Source organism: Sinocyclocheilus rhinocerous, unplaced genomic scaffold, assembly GCF_001515625.1.
Source record: "Sinocyclocheilus rhinocerous isolate Xijiao unplaced genomic scaffold, SAMN03320098_v1.1 scaffold226, whole genome shotgun sequence".
Lineage (NCBI taxonomy): Eukaryota > Metazoa > Chordata > Actinopteri > Cypriniformes > Cyprinidae > Sinocyclocheilus > Sinocyclocheilus rhinocerous.
This window is the reverse complement of record NW_015631726.1, coordinates 711,473-721,577: the sequence shown is the minus strand read 5'-3', so window position 1 is coordinate 721,577 and position 10,105 is coordinate 711,473. Positions and strand designations below refer to the sequence as shown.

General features: G+C 36.8%; 1 protein-coding gene across 1 annotated transcript in view; it reads left to right on the top strand.

Annotated features, from left to right (window-relative positions):
- LOC107741926 (receptor tyrosine-protein kinase erbB-4-like) overlaps positions 1 to 10,105 on the top strand; it is a 375,191-nt gene that overhangs the window by 318,024 nt on the left and 47,062 nt on the right. The window lies entirely within an intron of this gene.

The window sequence follows — 10,105 nt, the reverse complement described above, 5'->3', positions numbered from 1 at the left end:
TCCAGCGAGACGTTAACATCAGTATATCTTACCAATTTGAATATTTGTACTATCCCTGGCCAAAGGTTAATACATGCTTGAGATAATTTATAAGCTACGAGCTAGGTAGCCGGATCTGGGCAGGGTTTAACTTTGAAAATACAACACAAGACAATGATTCTGATAATGAAACAGGAATTTATTGGCTATCTAGATTACATTAAACTAAACTAATGCAAACACACATACACACACACACACACACACACAGGATGATGATTAATGGAGTTTGCATGAAGTCCCAAAGTTCTAGTAAGTTACTAGTTCTTAGATCTCACCAAGAAAATCACAAAAGCAGAGATTTATCTTATCTTTACTGCTTAGGACCAATTCAGCACCAGTTTCAGCAGATAGAAGATTTTGTTTGTTACTTGCGTTTGCGCTGGAAGGCTGAGAGGGGTTTCCTTTTCTGCCTGAGGGAATCACAGAGCCTCTGATTGGTTGCCGATCTGTCATTTGTATGATGTCTTTTTGGGAGATCCCTCTGGTGAATGGAGGTTGCCTTGTGACGTAGGAGCTTCGAATGTCGGTTGCCTTAGGCACGGAGAGTGATGCTTGGAGTTCTTCTGAGAGAGTCTGAGTTTGCAAGACTTTAGGCTTTTGAAGATCTCTGGCAGTCACGAAGTTTCAACGAAATGTTTGAGTTCTGGATGACCTGATCGCTTGATGGTGCAGCGTGTGTGCGCGACTTGGAGCGCGATTTAACACAAAGGCGAAAAGGCACTGAATCTGTTGGCTGCAGGGCGGGGCCACGCCCCGCAAGGTTCTTCTTCATGCATAAATTAACATGATGCTTCAATTTATCACATGGGAACATCCTTGCCAGATTTTATTAATACTTCTATAAAGTGTCTTAATGCAAGTATCATACATATTTCCCACTTCTCATTCATACCAAAGTTTCGCACATAAAATATGCTTTCATTCAAGCTCAAATATCGGATAGTGTCATGTGGTGTCACGCTGTATAGATCCTGTGTGCGCGTGCAAACCAGGAGGGTGTGATTAAATTAGCCATTTCCTGTGCATATATAATGGATCCATGCATAAGCGATCACGAGGTATCTCTCAACTATATGTTGTGAAAGAACTTTTTAGTCCTTGATACAAAAGATCTCTGTTGTGTCCTGATTGGATTAGTTTTTCATCACTCCTCCAATTCTTCTGAGGAGATAACGACAAGGGTTGACAGGAAGTCGACCCAGAATATTGGCATCACGTGATAGTGATGATTAATTTAGACCTCGTGATGAGTTGATTCAATGGCGTATATGTGTCCAATCGATAGAAATCCTACACTTAAAATAAATGAAAATTAGAAATGCTGCTTTGCAACTGAAATAAGTTTAAAGGACTGATAGTACTAATGGGAAAGAAATAAAATCTAAAATTTCATTTAACTGAAATTAAAATAAATTAATAAATATGACAAAAGCATAACAAATACATATCACAATAGCTAAAACATAAAATTATAATATGAATTATAATAAAATTAATAAAAAGTGCTAAAATTAATGCAAAATTAATAAATTATGCTAAAATAGCACTGATTCTTAGCAGATAATGCAATCCCAAGATGCACTGTGAAAAACATAGTGAAAGAGAAATATAATATCACAGATATATTTCATTCAGTATTATTGTTCATTATATTATATGTTATGTAATATCAGGGTTGGGTAAATCACAATTTAAAGGAACACACCAAGCAAAAATTACAATTCTGTCAGCATTTATAATTTCTCAGACTTTCTTCTTAGGAGCATAAAATAAGATATTTTGAGAAATGTATTTGTGTTATTTGTCCATACATTAAAAGTATCTTCTTTTGTGTTTCGGAGAAGAAAGAAAAGTCAGGTTTGGAATGACATGAGGGTGAGTAAAATGATGGCAGAATTAAAATTTTTGGGTGAACTATCACTTTAAGAATTTGAACCTCTTTTGAATTCAGCTGGAATTGAATTGGCCACACCTACTACAGGATGTTGAATTTGTATTGCAATGACACGAAGAGAAAATTACTCCTAATTGCTTTTATCAGACTTAAAGAGCAATAGAAACATGTGAGTCATTTGCAAATGCAAATCTAAATGTCTAATCTGAATATAAACGGTTTTCCTCATGTCGTTTCATCAAGGCCTCTGCAATTAGCTGAAGACGATAATGACTTGGATCGATTGTTGTGCTATTTCATCAGGTCAAGTTAGCCATATTTACCACGGGCAGACATCTGTTATGCTCTAGCGTGTACAAAAAGGATGACTAGCCATGTGGCTGCATTCAGAGCGTATCACGGACTGCTCACTGGCCCCTCGCACGCAGACAGACAGCTGGGAGCACAGATGCACATTTGGAGCAGAAATGTCTGGGAAAATACGAAAGCTTTCTGAATCTCTGACTGACACTTAGCGCTTGTCAGTTGCTATTGAGGTTTTCCACCAGGGCTACAGTTTCATAAGGGTTTTAATTAATTTTAAGTCAGGGCTTTGAGAGCTTATGGGTGGAAATAAACTGATATATGCTGAGCCAATATGAGACCCCTAGAGACGCCTGGACAAAGTTAATGATTAATAAACTGGAGCTTAAAGGAATCCAAAAAAAAAAACATTCGCCATCATGTTGTTCCAACCTGTATTTTCTCTCTTCTGTGTAATAAAAATGGAGATCTTAGGCAGAATGTCTGAGCTGCTCTTTTCCATACACCGAAAATGAGGTGCAAAGTATCATAATTGTTCCTATATTTAAAACTTAGAGCTAAAAATTTTTTTTTTCTTTAGCATCATCTTCATTTAGCTCTGACACACAGTACCTGTCTGGCATGATCTTGCAACTTTCTCCCACGCTCTTTTGTTTTTCTATTTTCTCAGTTTTTTCTGGTGTGTACGTGTGTAGTCTAAGCCAGACATTTGCTGTTATAAGGAGGTTTTTGCTCTGTAACACAAAACACGCACACACTTGGCTTAGCGCTTTAAGTTAAAGGAGTGTAAGAATGGATGTGGCTCTGCCGCCTCAAGCAAAATGAATTTTCCCTTCTCTAATTTTTCTCAGATAGAGCACATAGAGCAGATAGAGCCATCCATACGCAGAGGCCTTTATGGTCTTACAGATGAGTTTAGTGTCACGTTCTTAAACTGTAAGAGAAAAAAAAGCAGATATGCTGATAAGCATTGCTACAGAGAACTTGAACAGTCATGATTAGGTGGTGACTGGTGTAATACTTTTATTCAGCAAGGATGAATCAAATTGATCAGAAGTAGACTTGTGCGCTGTTACAAAAATATATATTAAATAAATGTTCTTTTGAACTTTATATTAATTAAATATTCTGTCCTTTTCAACATTGATAAAACAAATATTAGAATCATGTGACTCTGAAAAATTTACTATTGGCTTTAAATAGAAAAAAAAGCCTATTTTAAATCAAGTATTTTTTATGCAATAAAATTTCACAATAGTACTGTTTTTACTGTATTTATCAAATAAATGCAGCCTTGGCATGCATAAAAGACTTTAAAAAAAAAATCTTACCGACCCCAAACTTACACATTTTATATAATATATTTTTTTTTGTTTTATTTTGAATTGTTGTATTTTTTTTTTTTTACTTTGTTTTTGTACTTTTATTTACTTTTGAACGGTTTTATGTTATTTACTTTTGAACTTGTTAATGTCAGGGATCTGGAAGGAGGACCCATTAGCAGATTGAGTGATGAGGATATATAATTTTTTTTTTTTTGTTTTATTTTGAATTGTTGTATTTTATTTTTTTTACTTTGTTTTTGTACTTTTATTTTATTTACTTTTGAACGGTTTTATGTTATTTACTTTTGAACTTGTTAATGTCAGGGATCTGTAAGGAGAACCCATTAGCAGATTGAGTGATGAGGATTTGACAAAACAGACTGATACAAGAGGGCAGTGAGGTGCACAGGTGATACAACATCAGGAACACAGTAAACAAAGAAACAGCTAGGGAAGACCACTGGAACAGTCTCGGACAGCAACTGGCAGATTACAATAGCAGCAGAAGGAGCGTCAAGACCAGGCAGATAGAGAGGGCCAAGCAAGGTGCCATAGAGCTGAACTCAGATACTTGTTGAACACCGACTCTAAAGCAGACCAAGTACCAGGCAGGGAGAACCTGTGGCAGGACTCACAGGCACAGGTCAGGACGGGAACTCTTACACAAAGAAACAAGACAGGATAAAGCTCCACAGTAACATAATTACTCCAAAACAGGCAGGGGGATAAATAAAACAAAATAACTGATAAAAAGTAAAGTAACTAAATAAGAAATAATTACCGAATCTAACCAACACAACTTAAAGAAAGAATATCAAACAAAAATGCAAAACAAAAGATCAGGACTAGAAGAGCTGGATAAATAATTAAAAAAAAGTGACAAAAGGCAAAAACAAGGAGCAAGACAAGAACATGGAACTACAAAGTACTAGACAAGACAAGGGCACAAGACCAACCAGGGAGACAAGAACACACCCTCAGCCACAGACAGCGAAAAAGACAGTGATAGAAGGAGTGAAAATGACCACGAACCAGCAAAGACAATAGGGCAAGGGGCACTATAAATAGGGAGGAAAACACACGAGGAACAGGTGAGAGCAATTACACTAACAAGGACTCAACGAGGGCTAACAAGAGGGTGTGGTAATGAGGAAACTAGGAGGAGGGGCTAGAGAAGCACATGGCTGAGAAAAACAATCAACTAGGCCATGTGCTGACACAAGACAACATAGACACAAGAAACAAACACAAGACAAACAGAGTGTCAGGGCAAAACCCTGACAGTTTTGTTTTGTTTTGTTTATGTTATATATATTTGCATTTTTGGCACAAACCAAAAACATTATTCATAGCAAATTTATAATTTTATTATCAGTACGAAAAGTTACATAACACTTATGTCAACAAAGCCGTAAGACATTATAAATATGATAGGACAAGCCATTGTAAAATACCCAATATTCACACACCAACGACATTTCATTACATTTCCGAGAAGCCTTATGCTGATGCCCTTATCATGGCTGCCACAGAGGTTTACTCATTGTTGCAATGGAGCCAGAGCAGCCTCAAAGGAAAGGCACGTACATCCTGAAAAAACACACACAGGCCCCGGTGCCAAACACAACCTGCAATATTGATTTGTGAGGACCGAGCTGGGTTTTGAGGCGCAGACAGGTGTGTATTATTTACTGTGGCCCGAGGAAGGCCAGACCTCACTCTGAATCTGTAAATAATTGTTCAGGCCAGGTCAGAGGCAATGAAGAAACGAGGAAAATAAGAAGAGAAAAATACTAAAATGGGGCAGAAGCCAATGTTGTTAGAAGGGAAAGGAATAGGCTGACATGCCAGTGAACTATCTGAGATCATATCGAGAGTAAATTAATCACCCAGTAAATGAGAGTTAAGCTCTTCTTTGTGCCCTGGTGTAATTACACATAAAGCAAAGGACGACTGCATGACCTTACAGCAGATTAATTCAGACTGGATTCACTGGTTTGATTTAAAGGATTAGTTCGCCAAAAATGAAAATGATGAATCATTTGCTCACCCTCGTGTTTCTTTCTTCTGTGGAACACAATGTGCTTTTCCATACAGATATAGTAGAAAAGCTCCAAAAAGGACAAAAAAGTAGTCTATATGTCTTGCACACATACATAAGTGAGATTCGGGGCCTGTCTTTAGGTACAGTATTCTTTCTCTCTTTTGAGGTCTTTGCACCAATTGTGTTTCATCTGATAATTCAGAACCCTTCTTATTATGGAAAGTATAAACAGAGAGCTCTTTATGATGATGGTTGCTATAGATTTAATATTGAATTATACCTGTCATTTGAGACCTATACTGTCATCAGTCTTTTTTCTCACTCCCAGTGTGATTCCCCAGGAACGTGTCTTTCTCCCACTGAACGGTTAATGTGTTGCCAAGCATCCGTTACAGCTTAAAGAGATGCATCCAGGCCAACAAATTGAGCAGTAAATTGGTGGATATGAGGTTCAATTAACAGCAACAAGTCATGTGAAGAGAGTGACAGCATCCTAGAGAGAGTGTGAGTGTGTTTGTCACCATCACTCACTTTTCCCAAAGGTTTAAATCAATCTTAACTTCTAAACATTCAGCTCCATTTTGGATGGCATTTTGGGTTGTATTTGGGTTTATTTTTCTAAATGTTCTTCTGTAATAAGCAGTTATATACTGTTGCTCATAGCATCGGTTAGTATTAATAGTAGATGTTGGGAAGCTTTTAAGGGGATAGTTCACCCTAAAATAAAAATTATTTCATCACTTACTCACCTTCATGTCATTCCAAACCTGTATGCCTTATTTTCTTCTGTGGAACAGAAAACAAGTTTTGTTTTGTTTTTATCCATACAACAAAGTCCAAAGTAGTTTGGGCATTCCCCAACTGGTTTGGTGCAAATTGAGGGTGAGTAAATGATGACAGGATGAACTATCCCTTTAAGGGGATATTTTATGGTATGGAGGAAAACAGCATTGTTCCATTTGCACTTATGACTCCATTGCGTGATTCTATGTTTGTAGGTCACATCAGAGGACAAATAAGACTGTGTGTTTTGGGTGGGGGTGATGCCCCCTCTCCCCTATTGTGCCCCCCACACTGTGTCGTTAATGAAGTTGGCCCCCCACCCCCAAGGCCTCCACAGGTCTCCAGGTCTCACCTGATTGAGAGGAGCACGTAGGTCTCGCTCCTCCCTCACGCCGAGCACATTACCAAGCCCATCTGGTGCCCTGTGCCCCATGCCAAGTACAGCCCAGTCCGTCAGGACAAGGTCATGTGTTGGCATATGTTCTGGCACACCATTTCCCTCCCCAAAGGCCCAATACTTGAACCAGAACTGTGTGCTGTGATGCCAACTAGAGGCGTCACTAGATGTAATTTTACCAGAGAAAGAGAGCGATCACTGGTAAGAATTGTACAAGAATCAAAACTAGAGGTATTTGTCTGAGAAAACTGTTTTTGGTTGCATAATAGTATACTATAATTTTGGAATAGAACATGTCTTGAGTAGAAGTCATATTGGATTTTAACCTTATATTTTCTCATAAAAATAATATCTATACCTTAAATTAGGATTTCTCATCCTTTTTGTCTTCTAACAAGATACACCTTGAGGTTGATATGTATTTTTTATGTTGTTTTAATAGAAGTCTCTTATGCTTACCAAAGCTGCATTTATTTGATCAAAAATACAGTAATACGATTTCTATTTGAATATATTTTAAAATGCAGTTTATTTCTGTGATGGCAAAGTAGAATTTTCATCAGTCATTACTCCAGTCTTCAATGTCAAGTGATTCTTCAGAAATCAGACAACATTTGTGCTGCTTAATATTTCCTTTTTAAAAGTATTATTTGATGAATAAAAGGTTCAAAGTAGTGTGACAAATATGCAAAACATTTTTTTTTTATGTAAATGTATACTCACCAAATATCTTTCTCTTACTTTAACCCAAGCTTGTTTGTCACAGGCTTAGTCATTACGTTTTAAATAAGAACATTCTGACCATTTTTTTTCACTGCATTTTTTCCCCAACGTTTAATATAACTGCTAATATTATGTATAATAATTTTTTTTTTCTTTTATAGAATTTTTTTTGTTTGTTTTATAATTATCAGATCATTTATTATATTTATAGTATTTTTTCATTATTCTTTATTTCTTATATCATGTAAGACATTTAGATTAGTTTTTCTGGTTTCAAAGGGGGGCATCACCCTCCAGAAATTAAGATCCGCTGCATTAAAAAATTATTCTGACAAGTAGTTCGTTATCATAGCTATGGACTGTGTATGGTTGCCACGAAATGAAGGTAATCCTATATTCCAGCTGTTTTGTAACATCTTCATTTCTCTTATGCAATCAGATTTTTTTGAGCTATTGGAACGTCACATACAGTATGCATGCAAGCCAAAATCAATTCATCAAGACGAGTATAATCTGGGAACACTTACAACTCACCACTTATATCATTAGAAAGACATTATGATGACAAGGCTGTAGTATCATTTTCCTCATTATGTTATTTTCACTGGCATCTAAGCTTCAAACACTGGATATACAAATGTACAGCTCTTTTTCATGCTTTTAAAACAGGCTTAACGGAAAGAGTCTGAACTTTGAAAGTTGTTTTTGTGAGTTTTTGTTAAAGCAAGCAGAACAGAACAAAGCATAGCGTAACTTGGCATAGCTCAGCACTATACGCATAGTGACTCCAGAGTCCTGGCTGTTATGGATTAGCTATAAATAGGAATGACAGGTTAATGTTAATTCCATGATTTACAAAGCAGGTGTCAGTGATATGTTGAAGGATGTGATCAGGTCCTGCCTCTCCTGCCTAATTCTTTTTCTGTCAGCGTCCAGCTCGGTTTCGCTGTGGCCCGGTTGTCCTTCTCCTGTCTAAGTTCCCTATTGGTATTCTGTCACTCTGAGCACTGTTGAATGGCTAGTGAAGTGTGACGGACAGAAGCCAGGCTCTCACACACAAGGGCACACTCTCACACACACACACACACATATACTAACACTGCTACAAACAAACACACCCACTTCCAGTTTCCTCTTTTTTGGTCTCTTTCATTCCATTTTATTACATTTGAATGCTAGATAGTGAAATAAAACATCATGCTCATCACTAAAAAGCTCTTTCTGTAGTAAACTTATGCCATAAAATCAATATTGATTAACACAGCCTTGTTTCTCTACGTAATACATGCTCTTGGCAATTGTGTATGTTTGTTTGTTTGTTTGTTTGTTTGTTTGTGTGTGTGTGTGTGTGTGTGTGTGTGTGTGTGTATGTGTGTGTGTCCTTTTGTATTGGTGTATAGGAAATGAGGAGAATTTAGAAAGAAATCACCAACTTTGTGCATGCAGAACTTGGAAACAGACCATTGATTTTTACTAAAGTATCCCCAATCCTGCCGTAAGCTGCACAATGAAAGCACAGAATTATAAAGAATAGCACAGAATTATGAAGGCTTAAAGATTTATGGCATAGCATAAATAAATTAATACTTCTATTCAATAAGAACATATTAAATTGATCAAAAGTGAAGTACAGACTTATTTGTTACAAAAGATTTTTATTTTAAGTAAATGTTCAATATTCAAACATCATATTCCTAAAAATGTCATGGTTTCCACAAAAATATTAAGCAGCAGAACTCTTTTCAATATTGATAAAAAATCTTTAGCATTCATTTCTGAAGGATCATGTGACAAAGAAGACTGGAGTAATGGCTGCTGAAAATTCAGCGGTTGTGGCTAGAAGGGATACAGCTCCGACCAGAAACGAACAATTAAATTAATTTTCTACCTATTAGATTGTGTTTTATTAACATCTACACCAAGCGGCAACCTCCCGGTGTCTCGCTTGAAACCAACACGGAAGTGACTAAAACTGCAATTCATAGACTGACCGCTAGAGACTGGCTCCAAAAGGGAGTCAGTCCCATAGACCTGCCACGTTAAAATGCCCAACTTTACAGCAGAAAAAAAATATGTTTACAGCCTGGTACAAAAAGTGGTTTTGGTCTATATAGGTAATTTTGCCCTTCATGACAACTGTGAGGGGGGTGAATTTTTTTATAACTCATCCGTTTAAATTATATTAAGCCTTAAAGTTCTGCATAATTAAGAGCGTGGCCACTTGAGTGACAGGTGGACTGCCGCTCTGCTCCATAGTGTGAAACTCGCTAGACTGTGAAACTTAGAAAAATGGCTTTAAAGATTTTTATGTGTCCAGAAAAATTAATTATGGGTAAGACACTGGAAATCTGGCAATTAGATATTTTAATGAAAATGATCTCAAACTTGATTTTTACCGCTATTTTGAAATTATTGTAGGTACTCTGCCTTTGCACTGTCTGCAAAAAGTGAGATGTCACGCCAAGGCAAAAGGCAGTAACTTCCACATTATATACAATATTTGGGTGCTGATCACCATTTACAGAATCATTATAGTAACATCTATATAAAATCTAATGATCATTGGCTAGGCTATAACATATAGTAATGTAATT